Below are 16,741 nucleotides of genomic sequence, written 5' to 3'. Positions count from 1 at the left end.
AGGGAGGCGGGCTGCTTGCTGGCGGCCTTGCTCTATCGACCAGTCGGCCGGCCATGGTGGTGAGCGTGCGCGTCGAGCACGAGGTCCTCCATGGGTGTATCGGGGGCGAGCGACAGGAGGAAGAAAGAGAGATAGAGGAACGAGGTCTTCCATGGGTGTATCGGGGGCGAGCAACAGGAGGAAGAAATAGAGATAGAGGAAGAAGACGGGATGAGGAAGAGAGATAACGGCGTTGACATATTTTGCCATGTCAGCTCCGACGAGTGGGCCATCCTTGTAATCGTGAACAGATTTAAAGCACTCGGTCAGTTGGGTTTTTTGAAATAGCTGACTCCAAACTTGATAGTTATCAGTGAACAAATAATAATCGATAGTTTTCTGGAAGCCTAGCCTTGTATTAGTTTTATGCTATTTACTCGAATTAAAGGGAGCAATAGGAGGTTTCCATCATATATTCATATGAATGTATGTTTTCCTTATGTAAGTGGGGCACGACTATATAACTCAATTATAGAAGGAAACCTTCTGAGCGCGAGTGTATGGTCAGTGCCTCTTTTTTCTTTTTTTCTTTTTTTTCATATGCTTGATTAACATTTTACAAATACAAGTATAAAAGTTTTTGAATACATGGTCAACATTTTTGTATTCACATTTAACAATTTCTAAATGCCATTTTATCATTTTAAATACTTGTTTTAAAATATTCAAATGCTTGGATTAATATTTTTCAAATACATGATTAACATTTTTTGCCCATGTCAAATTTTCTTTTATACAATTTTAATATACATGACAAACTTTTCCTCTATGTGCATTTAACATTTTTTAAATGCTTGCTTAGCTAAAAATTTAAATTTTTTATGTAAAATATTTTGTAATATATTAAAAATATTGACCATATATTCAAAAAAATATTAATCAAGCATTTAAAAAATGTTAAATGTTTATAGTAAAAATGTTGACCATGTATTCAAAAATGTTAAACTTGAATTTTAAAATTATTAATCAAGGATTTGAAAAAAAGTGTAAAGAAAAATTGTTGACCCTGTATTAAAAAATTGTTAAGCAAGCATTTAAAAAATGCTAACTGCATATTGAAAAAATGTTGACCATGTATTCAGTAAATCTTTATCTTGTACTTGAAAAATATTTTGTATATTAGAAAAAATGTGTATTAGATATATACTGAAAAAGTGTATAGAAAAACAATGAGAACCCAAGATAAAACAAAACAAAACCAATGAAAAACGAGAAAAAAGCGAGAAACAACTGACGTTTTTACTTGACAATATATATTAGCAGAAAAAAGAATATCCACATTGACAAGATTTAAAAGCAGTAGGATTAATTTAGGAGATGTATTTACTTGACAATATATATTAGTAGAAAAAAGAATATTCACACTGACAAGATTTTGAACCAGTAGGATTAATTTAGGAGACGATACAGAATTCTATGGTCGGAAAAATTTGTATACAGCCGAACAGATAGTACTGCATTTTATTGCATTTTATTTTCTAGGTAAGCCATACACCAACCAGAACAATCGAACATTTGCTTCCCTTTGGTATTATCGTAAGTAAACACTGACCTCATAAAAAAAAGGGCAACCTGGTGCATGTAGCTCCCGCTTGCGCAGGGTCCAGGGAAGGGTCCGACCACTTTGGGTCTATAGTACGCAGCCTTTCCCTACATTTCTGTAAGAGGCTGTTTCCAGGACTTGAACCCATGACCTCATGGTCACAAGGCAGCAGCTTTACCACTGCGCCAAGGCTCCCCTTCAAACACTGACCTCATATTATTCGCAAAAAAAAAACACTGACCTCATACAGCATGCCTAGATTTTTCATAGCAAGGACAATAACATGCTATCACATTATGTGAAGATGCACTATTTCAAAGCTTCATCACATGCTATATCACATTATGTGAAGATCCACTATTTCGATCAGGACAATAACCACAAAGAAGGTAATGCAAATTATGTGTAATGCAAATAATACAACGAAGGTAATGCAAACTGTGTGTAATGCAAACAATACAAAGAAGGTAACCCTCCGCATTTTCACATCCGGGCTTGGGATCGGCAAAGGCGGTGTTAAACCACAACAATACAAAACACAAATTATACAACAACATCAATCATTCAAGCAAAGCGTACAAGACACACAATCAAGCAAATGCAATATCAATGCAGCTCCCTACACATTTTCACATCCGGGCTTGGGACCGGCAAAGGCAGTGTTACACCACAACAAACAAAACATACAACAACAATCATTCAAGCAAAGCATTCAGGACACACCATCAAGCAAAGCATACAGGACAGACCATCAAGCAAAGCATACATGACACACCATCAAGCAAAGCATTCAGGACACACCATCAAGCAAAGCATACAGGACACACCATCAAGCAAATGCAATATTAATTCAAACACACACACACACACACAGAGTCACAGTCACACAGATTCAGTCACACACACACAGAGTCACAGTCACACACAGATTCAGTCACACACACAAACAGTCACACAGAGTCAGTCACACATACAATCACAGTACACACACACACAGTCAGTCACACACACAAGAGATAGGAAGGGCACAAACAGAAAGCTAATACTACAAGCAAGACCCATGATGTAAGTTGTTTGCTATTTCTGCTCATTTATTCCCATATACCTGATGGCATTAATCAGTGCATGTTCCTCCTCAGTAGTCCAAGCATCGTTCCATATGTTTGGATTCAGATGATTATGCCACCTAAGATGTTTTGAATGAATTCAAAATTCAGCTTCATATTAACAACTAAGATGTTTTGAATGAATTCAAAAATCAGCTTCATATTAACAACTGCATCACCTAGACCAAATGTGTTTCCCCTGATAGCAGCCACAACTTGATTGAAGAATAGAGCAACCGTCTGAAGAAAGAAGAACAAAATAGTTAGCACGGACTGCGAATAGAGAAAGAGACGCCAAGAAATAACAAGTTACTCAAGGCAATTACCTGTTCATTAGCGATCGGAGGAAGTCCACCGAAGTAAACACGCCGAGCATGCCGAGTAACCTAAGAAAAGAGTGGTCAGACATATGCATCACAGAACAAGAAAAATCTCAAGCACAAAACAAAAAATCGAGCATACCTGCTATGTCATGGCAGTGGCTGCATAGCAAGTGGAAGAAAGAAGCGTGATAGATCACAGGTGGATTTATTCTGCCATCACCAAATAAACTGCAAATCAGAGTGAATCTGGTTGCGTTGTGACGAAAGAATGGACTATCCATGATTTGAGTACTAGCTACACTGAATCATAAAAGGAGCACAGTAGTCACCTGTCCTAGGGGGATAAACTGAACATGTTCAGGAGCATGTTCAGAAACATCACAGGATCAGCAGCAGGAAGTTCTGGTAGTTGAACTGCAATGCATCAACAGAGAATTGTTCATGATGTGAATTATTTACCTGACAGTTCTTTATGTAACCAGTGTGTCTATGAATTAGCAAGCATCCCCCATTTGTTGTGAACATAGGGGGAAAATGCATTTCAGCAAACCATATAAAAATAAAACAATCAAAAGAATACCTTGCAATGAGACCAGTTTGTTGGTCCATACTTGTTTACAAGGTCAATAATTTTGTCATCTTCCTGTAGAAAACATATCATAAATATAACTATAAAATGTGCAAAATCTTTTTTTTTCTCGAGCAAAGTCAGGAGTGCAATGACAAACCTCTTGAGTCCAAGGAGCTTTGATGAGTTCAGTGTTAAAAAACCTTCTTCCATGGATGTAGACATTGCACTTCTGTCCTATCTGGAAATAATTCAGCTGCATAGGTAGATACTGACACAATATGTGAGCTCACGACACTTGCATATACAGAAAAACGTCCAAAGAAGGGCGTTACTATATAACTAGCTAAAATGTGGGATATGCATAAATATTGTGTACAAACTTGAAAGGAGTTAAATTCGAGAGGGGTTACCATACAAACACAGACCAGGTTGATGAGTGATCCACGGCTTCAGTTCAAACACAAGAAGCCCAACATCAGAACCATAACAAATCAAATTAGCCATCATGAAAACCTCCATCCACCCTGGATTCTACATATACATAATTCTGAGCACAAACATCATACTTGTGGCAGGAAAATATACAACAATGCATTGAAGAGTGTCCAAAGGGCAATGATACTACCAACTACAGAGGTATGTAGGTCATAAAATTACATGCCCATGACCTTATAGAAATTTCCATGCATTATCAGGTGCCAATAGGTAGTGATGGAGCGCTTGCACAATGACATACAGTCACAGTCAACACACACATACACACATACACACAGTCACAGTCAATACACAGTCACAGTCAACACACACATACACACATACACACAGTCGCAGTCAATACACAGTCACAGTCAACACACACATACACACATACACACAGTCGCAGTCAATACACAGTCACAGTCAACACACACACACACAATGGAGCTTGCACACAAGAAACAGACAAAGAAACACACACACAGTCAGTCACACACACAAACAGTCAGTCACACACACAGTCAAGGTCACACACGGTGACACACAGTCACACAGACACAATGGAGTGCTTGCACACAAGAAACAGACATAGATAGGATGAAACTAATCGAAGACATGAGAAAAAGTAAACTATTTGTTCAAGCTTCCCGTTCAGAACCTTCCAACTCTGCATTATTTTAGTTCTTCGATTCCAAACCTCTCTGCATTACCCAACTACATGCTAGGAGGCCGCTACTGTTATATAAACGAAGTCAAGTGTAAGAGCACCAGAGAGCAAATTAGGAGGTACCTTTTCTTTATCACCAAATTTAAGAGTCTGCACGTACCAAAATTGTATTTTGTGTCACAAGATGAACCTAAAGAACTCACCAGGAAAATACTCAAATTAACAGATCAAGTGAATCATGGAGAACATCATGTAGAAAAGTAGTCCGACAAATCCAAAGCAATTCAAGTATATATGTAGACAATCAGAGCTCATGTACATGCAAACCTTTCCCTCCCATAAGGTGATAAATTTGCAAGCTGAAGATCAAAATTTGATTACCTTAGTTGGTAAAACAGAAAGAGATAGGAACCCTGAGAATGATGAGTTGTTCAGATCAAGATGACCCTCAGAAGCAGCCATCTTTTGTTTATACTTGAAGTCATCACGGCCAATTAGTCGTGGAATTGCCAAAATATTTCTGGTGCCATAGATATCTAACTTCTTTCTCAAAGAAATATTCCAATATATGATTCTTTATAGAACTATCTGTCCTGAAAAGAGTAACATACTATCAGCCATAGATATCTAACTTCTTTCTCAAAGAAATATTCCAATGATTCTTTATAGAACTATCTGTCCTGAAAAGAGTAGCATACTATCAACATGAATACTTGTGAAGTGAACAAGGAAACCATGGCTAAATAGGCATTTTGGGACTACATCAGTATTGCAAAATGTAAAAAACATATTCCAATGATTCTTTATAGAATTTTCGGTCCTGGAAACAGTAACATACTATCAGCATGAATACATAATCTTGTGAAGTGAACAAGGGAAACATGGCTAAATAAGCGTTTTGGGACTACAGACATCATCATCACAAAATGTAAAAACCATAAATATACCTGCGCTGTAAGCAAACCCAACCCATCAGTGTCCTTAGAAACGCAAGGAAGAGCAAATGTGACATTTGTCTATATCCTGCCTGAAATACTTAGAAAAGCATTATTCCAGTGATTGGACATCAGTAATATAAAAAAAAGAATATGATATCCACATAAGACATAACGAAACACAGATATCACAAAAAATGTAGTGTCAAACACCAACATGATTATTATGGTAAGAAAAATAAGGAACAAAAACAGGGAAAAGGGTGCTGTGATGAGTGAGTGAGATAAACAGGGAAAAGGGCATGGGTATGCATTGGATGCCAAATCGGCCACGCAAAGGAGTGGAAGCCAAGCAAGTGAGTGTTACAAGAATGAAACTTTTATGCTCAGTCTATCATCATCTATCAGCAGGAGAGAAGCCTGACCAGTGTCTATGGATCCCTGCCTGCTCGAAACGGCCTACATGGTTTGCATCCCTCAACACATCCCCATATATGGGGAGACGACACTCGGAACACAAGCAAAGCATGAAGAAGAAACCAATTGGACAGACCATATAAGCAGTAACACAATCAGAATCACCCCATCTAAGCAGTCAAACACAGTCACACACACAGTTGAGTGCTTGCACACATGAAACAAACAAAGAAACATACATAGATAGGGGCACATCACACACACACATAGTCAGACACACAGTCAAGACACACACAATGGAGCACATGCGCACAAGAAACACATAAAGAAACAGAAATAGATAACTCAGAAAGCTATAAAGAAGTTCTAGAAACTAAATGAGTAAACTGATTTCTGTAGAGGGGTGAGGGTAATTCAGATCTTCATTCCTGAAAACAGGAAGCTAGTTGGATCATCATCACTACCCACAAGTTTGTAGGCACAGAGACGCATGCTTATTCTTGTCACAAAGTCTAGGCAAAGCAACAAAAGCATTATTTCAGTGACTGGACAGCAGTAATTGATATCATATCTCATGCATAATTGAGTCAGTGAACCTCAAAAGGGAACAAAGAACAATAGAAATGTATTGTCAAACACCACGGTAAATGATCATGATAAGAAAAATTGACAGCGTGAATGTTCATGCACACACAAAAGAAATACCACTTACGAACAAAACCTACTTGCGTTGAACATAAATTAAATTAAAAAATTAGCAGATTTACACTATGTTAGGTCACAACCAGGTTATAAACAAACATAGAATAAAATCTATATGCAATCCTAATCCTAATCACGCCCAGGCTTCCAAAAGTGCATGGCTTACATAGCGACAAATACAGAAGTCAGTGTTCTTGATATTTTAACTAGAGTGAGTACAAAATTTGCTCCATAAATTTAACAGGACAAACAAAAAGGACATGACAAAAGTGAACAGCATTGATAAGAAACGTGTGATGAGCGTGCTTTCACAGATAAATAAATTCTGGAAGTTATGCTCACAGCAGAATTATATGCCGGGTGTGCAATGACAAAATTCTGGAGTTATGCTATGCAATCATAACGAAGTCTAAGGGACTAGCAGCAACTCATCTAGTGTACTCCTATATGAAAATGGAAATAGCAACACAAGAAATAAAATAAGGAAACCTTGTCCGACAGTAGCAGCAAGCAAGCCACATGATTTGCACTCTTTTAAAACTTTCTGCTATGCCTGCCTGCTGGAAATGGCACCCACGGCCTACATGGTTTGCACCCCTGAACACACATGAGCATATATGGGAACATAAACAGAGCAATTGAAAAGAACAGAAATTAACACCCATCAGAACAAAATCACCCCTGCATCTAGCCTGACGAAAGTGATACAATCAGAATCGACACACGAACCAGAGTATCAAAGGGCACGTCTCGACGTACCAACACGAACAAGCTCTCGCCGTTTGAGATCTGAAAACAACGGACGAACAAGAAAAACGCAGGAGCCTAGGAACCGATCTGAACTAGCACGGCAAACTGACAACCGCTCTCGCCGTAATCCAATTTCAAAACCAAGACCCGACCGTTCTTGCAACGCTCGCGCTGACACGAACACGAAGAAACGCAGGATCCAAAGCGTCTCTCAGACAATAGAAGCACACGCAGAAATTTCTGAATCGCAAACCAGACGGAGACCCTCAACGAGACGGACCAAGAACATGCGGGCGCGTCGGGGCAACGGCTAGGACGAGCGAAAACGGGCGACGACGAGGACGAGCAGACTCAAATCAGAAGCGAGCGACTCTAAACTGACGACGGCGGGGAGGCGCAAAATCAACTCGGGAGTGGTTCTAAACTGACGAATTCAGCGCGAGCAAAATCAAATCGGACGCGGTTCTAAACGGACGACGGCGAGAACGAGCAAAATCAAATTAGGCGGGGTTCTCTAGCTATCTAAACCGGCGACGGCAAGCAAAATCAAATCCGGACGCGACTCTGAACGGACAAATCGACCGAGGACGAGCAAAATCAAATCCAGACGCGATTCTGAATGGGTAAATCGATCGAGGAGGGCGAGCAAGGTGAAACCCGTCCCGAGGAGGACATACGCACGGCCCGGGCGAAGGGTGGAGGAGCAGCGGACCGGCCGGAGCGCGTCGGGGAGGTCGGAGGAGAGAGGCACCGCCAAGACGAAGAGGAGGAGGAGCGGACCGGGCAGGGCGCGGCGAGGAGGAGAGAGGCGCGGCGAGGAGGCGAGAGGCGCGGCGCGGAGGAAGAGCGGAGGAGGAGGAGGAGCGGGCCGGCCAAAGGGCGCGGCTTTATAGCCGGGGGCAGAGGCGGTGGCGGCAGCCGGAACCTCGCGGAGGTGCGCGTGGAGTGGCGTGGCGGCGGAAATAAAAGGAAAGTGGAGCTGGATAGAAGGATCCGGAGCGGGTAGGGGTAGGGGTAGGCATCAATGCGAGGTCGGCTGCTGTGCGGTGCTTCCGTCTCGAATTGGAGGGGAATTTTTTTAGAGAGAATTCCTTATTTGACACTCTCTTAAAATTGTGTTCTTTATTTGACACTGAAAAAAATTTCTTCCCTATATGACCTATAGTCTTAATTTCTTTCCCTATATAACACTCTAGTTCATTTTGTACACATGAAAAGACCTTTTTGCCCCTGTACATAATGTGACCAGAAATATGTAGCATTGAGCCTAATTAGGGAAAATTCGTTTCTGAGAGTGAGCACAGCTGAACATGTTATCTCCTCCGTTGGTCTTTTTTGGGATGCATGTGTATTCTAAGCGCATGCATGCAATGTATTTAGAACGTATTCAGCTGTGGGTCTAGTTTCATGCGGCATGGTTTGTGAGTGCGACTGTTTAACGTACTTTTGTATGTGTGCTTTAACACTAAAATGCATTCTTAAAAATGAATGAATTTTTAAGCACTTTTGTGTGTGCTTCGGTGATCACCTACGTGCATGCCATTAGTGCATGTGCACGTACTTGCATGGCTCATGCAGGACCTATAGCTGTATGGAAGGAAGTTGCGTGCTAGCACGAACGTATGCCCGGTTCGTGCAACCAATATGCGTATGTATATGAACCGGGTCATACCAAGCTAGAATACATGTATTCGCTTGATCGTCAGGGTACGCGTACGTATTTAAATATCTATGCTCGGACCGGCAAGCTGGCCGCGTATATGTACACAAATACGTATAGACAACTAGCCAGACCGTGAGGTCAATTAGCACATGAACCATCGAAGGCCTCGGTCATGATTTCTTAGCACAGTAGTAAATCGACTGGCATGACAATACCAGCATATATGATGTCACATATGGATAACCCGACTGATTTTTTTGAAATAACTATTATTTTGTACATATTTGTGGTCACATTATACATATGGGTAAAATGGTCTTTTCACGTGAACAAAATGCACTAGAATGTCATATAGGGAAAGAAATTAAGACTATAGGTCATATAGGGAAGAAAATTTTTCCAGTGTCAAATAAGGAACATGATTTTAAGGGAGTGTCAAATAAGGAATTCTCTCAATTTCTTACCGTTGCGACGCCCGTCCACGCCGTGTGTCTCTTGGAAATGTTTTTATTTGTATTTTTAAAAGGAAAATGTTTTTTAGTATAGTCCATGGCAATACCATATCATATTAGTCCGTCTCAAACGCTGACGATAAAATGGATACGTATCTATATCTATTCTCAGACGTTGACATTGATATAGTTCAATGACAAGGGCTGCACTTTTGGTGAGCCACCTTGGATGTCTGCAAAGCTGCATACCAGCGATGGAGATGCGTCGAGCTCGAATATGGAGGTGATCCGTCATTCTTTTGTTGGTGGTGCTGGAGGTAGATGGGCGTTGGTGTCAACCTCAGAGATATTCTACTATCTTTTTCATTTTGTCATGTCGATACTTCCATGACTTGTACTTTAATCTTTATGATATGAACGAGACATGTATTACCATGAAAAAAAATCATGCACGCGTATATTTCAAACCATATTTAAACATACGGATGAAATACATGCAAATTGAAAGATTTTCATCTAAATCGGATGATTTTTTTACATTTCTTACTTCATTAAATAAAAGCGATCAAACCTAAACTTAGTCTATATATAAGGTGGCGCGCGTACTCCGAGTCCTTATTCTTCCCTTCCGTGCCCATGTCTGGCGGTCATGTCCATGTCCGGCGGCCAGCTAAGCCACGTGGAGTGAAAGTGCGGCCGCCGATGAGCAAGAGTAGAACATGGGACACAGATCGGCTCACGAGACTCGAGGCCTCAAGCTGACCATGCCAAGCAAGAAATATCAGCCAAAATGAAGTCCATGAGAAAACAAAGTGGGTATCAACTGCTCTAGCTTTCAAGAATGAGTTCTTCGTAGGATGGGGTAGCACATCTAAAATTATGTTAGTCTTTGGAGTGCTTGCTCCTTGGAAACTTGCAAATGGAACTTTCTTGTTAGGGAATATTGAATGAAGTAGGTAATATAACATTCTGATGTTTCTGATAGCAAAGCCCTTGCTGTTCTGTACACATCATGGATTCTTAGGAAGTATTCCTTGTAGGGATATTTGCAGGAGAACAAATTTATGATCTTTCTGTGCGGGGACCTAATGAAAATAATCAGATGACACAACTATTTTATCGCTTGAAACTTATAAATGCATCTAACAGATACTCATTGTAACTTGCAATGCTGTTGTATGGTGATTACATGAAAGCCAATGTTGCTTGTTTTCCTGTGTGAATTTAAAGAATTTGTCTCTTGCTTCAGTTCCCAACCTTTTGTGTTTCACAAATTCTTATCGAGGTATCTTATTTCTTTCAGATACGTCACCAGTGATGATGTTCTCGAAGTGAAGGGCAGAGTGGCATGTGAGATCAGCTCTTGATGAACTGACATTGATTGAGCTTATGTGTTGGGGAACGTTGCAGAAAATAAAAATTTTCCTACGGTTTCACCAAGATCCATCTATGAGTTCATCTAAGCAACGAGTGAAAGAGGAGATGCATCTACATACCACTTTGTAGATCGCGAGCGGAAGCGTTCAAAAGAACGGGGTTGAAGTAGTCGTTCTCGTCGTGATCCTATCACCGGAGATCCTAGCGCCGAACGGACGGCACCTTCGCGTTCAACACACGTACGGTCAGCGTGACATCTCCTCCGTCTTGATCCAGCAAGGGGGAAGGAGAGGTTGATGATGATCCAGCAGCACGACGGCGTGGTGGTGGATGCAACAGAACTCCGGCAGGGCTTCGCCAAGCTGCTGCGGGAGGAGGACGAGGTGTAGCAGGGGGAGGGAGGCGCCAAGACTTTGGTGCGGCTGCCCTCCCCCCTGCCCTCCTTTATATAGGCCCCCAGGGGAGGCACCGGCCCTGGGAGATTCAATCTCCCAAGGGGGCGGCGGCCAGGGGGCACTAATAGAAAAGGGGGCAATGGCCCAGGCCAGTTCAGCCCATTAGTCCCGGTTCAATCCAGAACCGGGACCAATGGAGCTATTTGCCCCGATTCGTGAGCCCAAGGGGCCGGCCGGGCCACGTGGGCCATTGGTCCCGGTTCGTCCGGACCTTTTGGTCCCGGTTGGTGGGACGAACCGGGACCAATGGTCCTAGCTCCTGGCCCACCACTATTGGTCCCGGTTGGTGGCATGAACCGGGACCAAAGGGTTCCCTTTAGTCCCGGTTCATGCCACCAACCGGGTCTAATGGTGATGCCTATATATAGCCCCTCGCGCAAGAGCAGAGCACACTGCTCTGTTTTTTATGGCCGAGGGGGAGAGGGCTTGGTGGTGCTCTAGCTCACCTCCTATGCACCCAAGGTGTTCGATGGAATGCCCGAGCCACACTACTTAAGGTTTCTCCTCTCCAAGCTCGACCGCCAAACTCCATTTTCCTCAATATTTATCTAGGTTTAGCGGTCTGTCACGCCCCGTCCCCGTCTTCATCACCGTCGATCACCCGCGCCGATCTCATCACCGGCACCACCGTGGTGAGCCTCTTGTTCTTATCTTCTTTCTGAAAGGAAAAATATTATTACTTGTTTGTTTAGATAGATACTTGTATTATTTTCTTACTTTTATTATTGCATCTTATATAGTGCGATGGTTTTGGTATCCGCCCCCGTCGGCCCTCGTCCTGTCTATGATTCGGATGTGGTATATATTATCTTTTCATAACTATTGGTTCATTTATTGTTTATGAAAATTATGCCGACCAACGTGACATAGATTTTATTTATCTAGGAGGTTGTTGAACCGGAAATTCCAACCGACCCTATTGTCGAGAGGTTAAATTTAGTTGAAGAAGAAAACAATTTCTTGAAGGAAAAAATAAAAAAACTTGAGGAGGAGAAGATGATATTGGAGTTGCATGTTGCGGATGTCGTCGATGATCACAAGATCAAGATGGATGCAACGCGCTTGAAGATGAGAAAGATTAGAAAATATGCCATTCATACCGAGGCTTGGTATCATTATGCCGTTGGATCAGTTGTTACCTTGGTTGCGATTATGATCGCATTTGTTTTCGCATTGAAATGTTTTACATAGTTTCAATGTATGGTTTAATTAATTTAGATGCTCTGCAGAGCTTTATGTTGTTAGATGAGAACTATGTATGTACTTTGGTTTTTATGTGATGATGAACTTCTATTAATTTGGTCACTTAATTATCTATTCATGATGTTCTGTAATGATTTTTGACACACTTAATTATATATAATGCACGCAGATGAACCGGCAATGGATGTACGGTGACAGACACACCTCCGAGTACATTAAGGGCGTGCATGATTTTCTCGAAGTGGCTGAGGCAAACAAGCAGAATGGTTTTATGTGTTGTCCATGCCCTATATGTGGGAATACGAAGTCTTACTCTGACCGGAAAATCCTTCACACCCACCTGCTTTACAAGGGTTTCATGCCACACTATAATGTTTGGACGAGGCACGAAGAAATAGGGGTTATGATGGAAGACGGCGAGGAAGAAGAGTACGATGACAACTATGTGCCCCCTGAATACGGTGATGCTACTAAACATCAAGATGCACCAGACGATGTGCACGATGGTGCTGCAACGGGCGAAGCTGCTGAAGATCAAGAGGAACCAGACGATGTGCCCGATGATGATGATCTCCGCCGGGTCATTGTCGAGGCAACCACACAATGCGAAAGTCAAAAGGAGAAGCTGAAGTTCGATCGCATGTTAGAGGATCACAAAAAGGGGTTGTACCCCAATTGCGAAGATGGCAACACAAAGCTCGGTACCGTACTCGAATTGCTGCAGTGGAAGGCAGAGAATGCTGTGCCTGATAAAGTATTTGAGAAGCTACTGAAAATAATGAAGAAGAAGCTTCCAAAGGATAACGAATTGCCCGATAGTACATACGCAGCAAAGAAGGTCGTATGCCCTCTAGGATTGGAGGTGGAGAAGATACATGCATGCCCTAATGACTGCATCCTCTACCGCGGTGCCTACAAGGATCTGAACGCATGCCCGGTATGCGGTGCATTGCGGTATAAGATCAGACGAGATGACCCTGGTGATGTTGACGGCGAGCCTCCCAGGAAGAGGGTTCCTGCGAAGGTGATGTGGTATGCTCCTATAATACCACGGTTGAAATGTCTGTTCAGAAACGGAGAGCATGCCAAGTTGATGCGATGGCACAGTGATGATCGTAAGAAAGACGGGAAGTTGAGAGCACCCGCTGACGGGTCGCAGTGGAGAAAAATTGAGAGAAAGTACTGGGATGAGTTTGCAAAGGACCCAAGGAACGTATGGTTTGCTTTAAGCGCGGTAATCCTTTCGGGGAGCAGAGCAGCAATCACAACACCTGGCCCGTGACTCTATGTATGTATAACCTTCCTCCTTGGATGTGTATGAAGTGGAAGTTCATTATGATGCCAGTTCTCATCCAAGGCCCTAAGCAACCCGGCAATGACATTGATGTGTACCTAAGGCCATTAGTTGAAGAACTTTTACAGCTGTGGAATGGAAACGGTGTACGTACGTGGGATGAGCACAAAAAGGAGGAATTTGACCTAAAGGCGTTGCTGTTCGTGACCATCAACGATTGGCCCGCTCTCAGTAACCTTTCAGGACAGACAAACAAGGGATACCACGCATGCACGCACTGTTTACTTGACACCGATAGTATATACCTGGGAAGCTGCAGGAAGAATGTGTACCTGGGCCATCGTCGATTTCTTCCGACCAACCATCAATGTCGAAAGAAAGGCAAGCATTTCAAAGGCGAGGCAGATCACCGGAAGAAGCCCGCCAGGCGTACCGGTGATCACGTACTTGCTATGGTCAATGATTTACACGTAATCTTTGGAAAGGGTCCCGGCGGACTAGCTGTTCTGAATGACGCTGAGAATCACGCACCCATGTGGAAGAAGAAATCTATATTTTGGGACCTACCCTACTGGAAAGACCTAGAGGTCCGCTCTTCGATCGACGTGATGCACGTGACGAAGAACCTTTGCGTGAACCTGCTAGGCTTCTTGGGCGTGTATGGGAAGACAAAAGATACACCTGAGGCACGAGAGGACCTGCAACGCTTGCACGAAAAAGAGGGCATGCCTCCGAAGCAGTATGAAGGTCCTGCCAGCTACGCTCTTACGAAAGAAGAGAAAGAAATATTCTTTCAATACCTGCTCAGTATGAAGGTCCCGACTGGCTTCTCGTCGAATATAAAGGAAATAATAAATATGCCAGAGAACAAGTTCCAGAACCTAAAGTCTCATGACTGCCACGTGATTATGACGCAATTGCTTCCGGTTGCATTGAGGGGGCTTCTACCGGAAAACGTCCGATTAGCCATTGTGAAGCTATGTGCATTCCTCAATGCAATATCTCAGAAGGTGATCGATCTAGAAATCGTACCAACGCTAAGGAGTGATGTGGCGCAATGTCTTGTCAGTTTCGAGCTGGTGTTCCCACCATCCTTCTTCAATATCATGACGCACGTCCTAGTTCATCTAGTCGACGAGATTGTCATTCTGGGGCCCGTATTTTTACACAATATGTACCCCTTTGAGAGGTTCATGGGAGTCCTAAAGAAATATGTTCGTAACCGCGCTAGGCCAGAAGGAAGCATCTCCATGGGCCATCAAACAGAGGATGTCATTGGGTTTTGTGTTGACTTCATTCCTGGCCTTAAGAAGATAGGTCTCCCTAAATCGCGGTATGAGGGGAGACTGACTAGAAAAGGCACGCTTGGAAGGGACTCAATAATATGCAGGGACGGATATTCTTGGTCTCAAGCACACTACACAGTTCTACAGAACTCTACCTTGGTGACCCCGTATGTCGATGAACACAAGAACAGTCTGCGCTCCAAACACCCAGAGCAGTGCGACGACTGGATTACATGTGAACACATCAGGACTTTTAGCAGTTGGTTGGAAACACGTCTCAGAGGTGACAGCACTGTTTGTGATGAGCTGTACTTGTTGTCCAGGGGACCATCTTCGACTGTAATGATTTGGAAAGGATACGAGATAAATGGGAATACATTTTACACGATTGACCAAGATGAAAAGAGCACCAACCAAAACAGCGGTGTCCGCTTTGATGCAGCAACCGACAATGGAAATGACACATATTATGGTTACATAGAGACATATGGGAACTTGACTACGGAGTAGATTTTAAGGTCCCTTTGTTTAAGTGCAAGTGGGTCAATCTGTCAGGAGGCGGGATACAGGTAGACCCACAGTACGGAATGACAACAGTGGATCTGAAAAATCTTGGGTATACTGACGAACCGTTCGTCCTAGCCAATGATGTGGCACAGGTTATCTATGTGAAGGACATGTCTACCAGACCGAGGAAAAGAAAAGATAAGGAAGCGAATACATCATACAATGAGCCAAAGCGCCACATAGTTCTTTCAGGAAAAAGGGACATCCTGGGAGTGGAGGGCAAGACAGACATGTCTGAAGAGTATGAAAAGTTTCATGAAATTCCCCCTTTCAAAGTCAAGGCTGACCCAAGCATCTTGATAAACGATGAAGATTATCCATGGTTACGGCGCAATAAGCAAACGACACAAGCGAAGAAAAAGTGAAGACTTTCTCCCGCAACTATTATATATGATGATACCATGCCAACTTTGTAACAGACGAGTATGATACCATTGTCCGTTTTGTACAAGCACATGCTATGCCAACTTTTTCAGAGTTCATTTGGAAACTATGAATTTGAAAACCTCGCCAACCGAAGGGCGCTCACACCGGTTTATAAGCCCGTCCCTCTACACGCCTTGTTGAGCTCACAAACTTGTGATTCACACAAATTTCAAAGAAAACTAATGACACAAACAGAAAGATTATAATTTTGCTGACCTAAAAGCAAAAAGAATTAAAAAATAAAGCAAAAAACCAAAAGAAAATAATTAATGCAGAAAACAAAACAAAAAAACTGGAAAAAAATAAAAATAGCAACAATAAGTATTTTACTGTAAGTAGAAACAAAATAAAATGAATAAAGCAACAAAGAAAACAAAAAAAGTGTTTTCAAATTTGAAAACTAATGGCACTAACAAAAAGTTTATAATTTTTCTAAAACTAAAAGCAAAAAGAATTAAAAAATAAAGCAAAAAACAAAAGAAAATAAA

General features: G+C 42.2%; 1 long non-coding RNA gene across 1 annotated transcript; it reads right to left on the bottom strand.

Annotated features, from left to right (window-relative positions):
* Positions 1 to 2,523: 2,523 nt before the first annotated feature.
* Positions 2,524 to 4,336, bottom strand: LOC119289664. The gene is made up of 8 exons (XR_005141569.1): positions 3,993 to 4,336; positions 3,740 to 3,835; positions 3,592 to 3,654; positions 3,341 to 3,425; positions 3,151 to 3,221; positions 3,015 to 3,074; positions 2,868 to 2,928; positions 2,524 to 2,768 (listed from the first exon to the last, which is right to left on the bottom strand). It is a non-coding gene; the product is annotated as an uncharacterized LOC119289664 (long non-coding RNA).
* Between the last annotated feature and the right edge of the window lie 12,405 nt (positions 4,337 to 16,741).

The sequence above is a fragment of the Triticum dicoccoides genome, chromosome 4A, assembly GCF_002162155.2.
Source record: "Triticum dicoccoides isolate Atlit2015 ecotype Zavitan chromosome 4A, WEW_v2.0, whole genome shotgun sequence".
Lineage (NCBI taxonomy): Eukaryota > Viridiplantae > Streptophyta > Magnoliopsida > Poales > Poaceae > Triticum > Triticum dicoccoides.
Note: the sequence above shows the minus strand (reverse complement) of the source record. Positions and strands in the feature narration are given on the sequence as shown.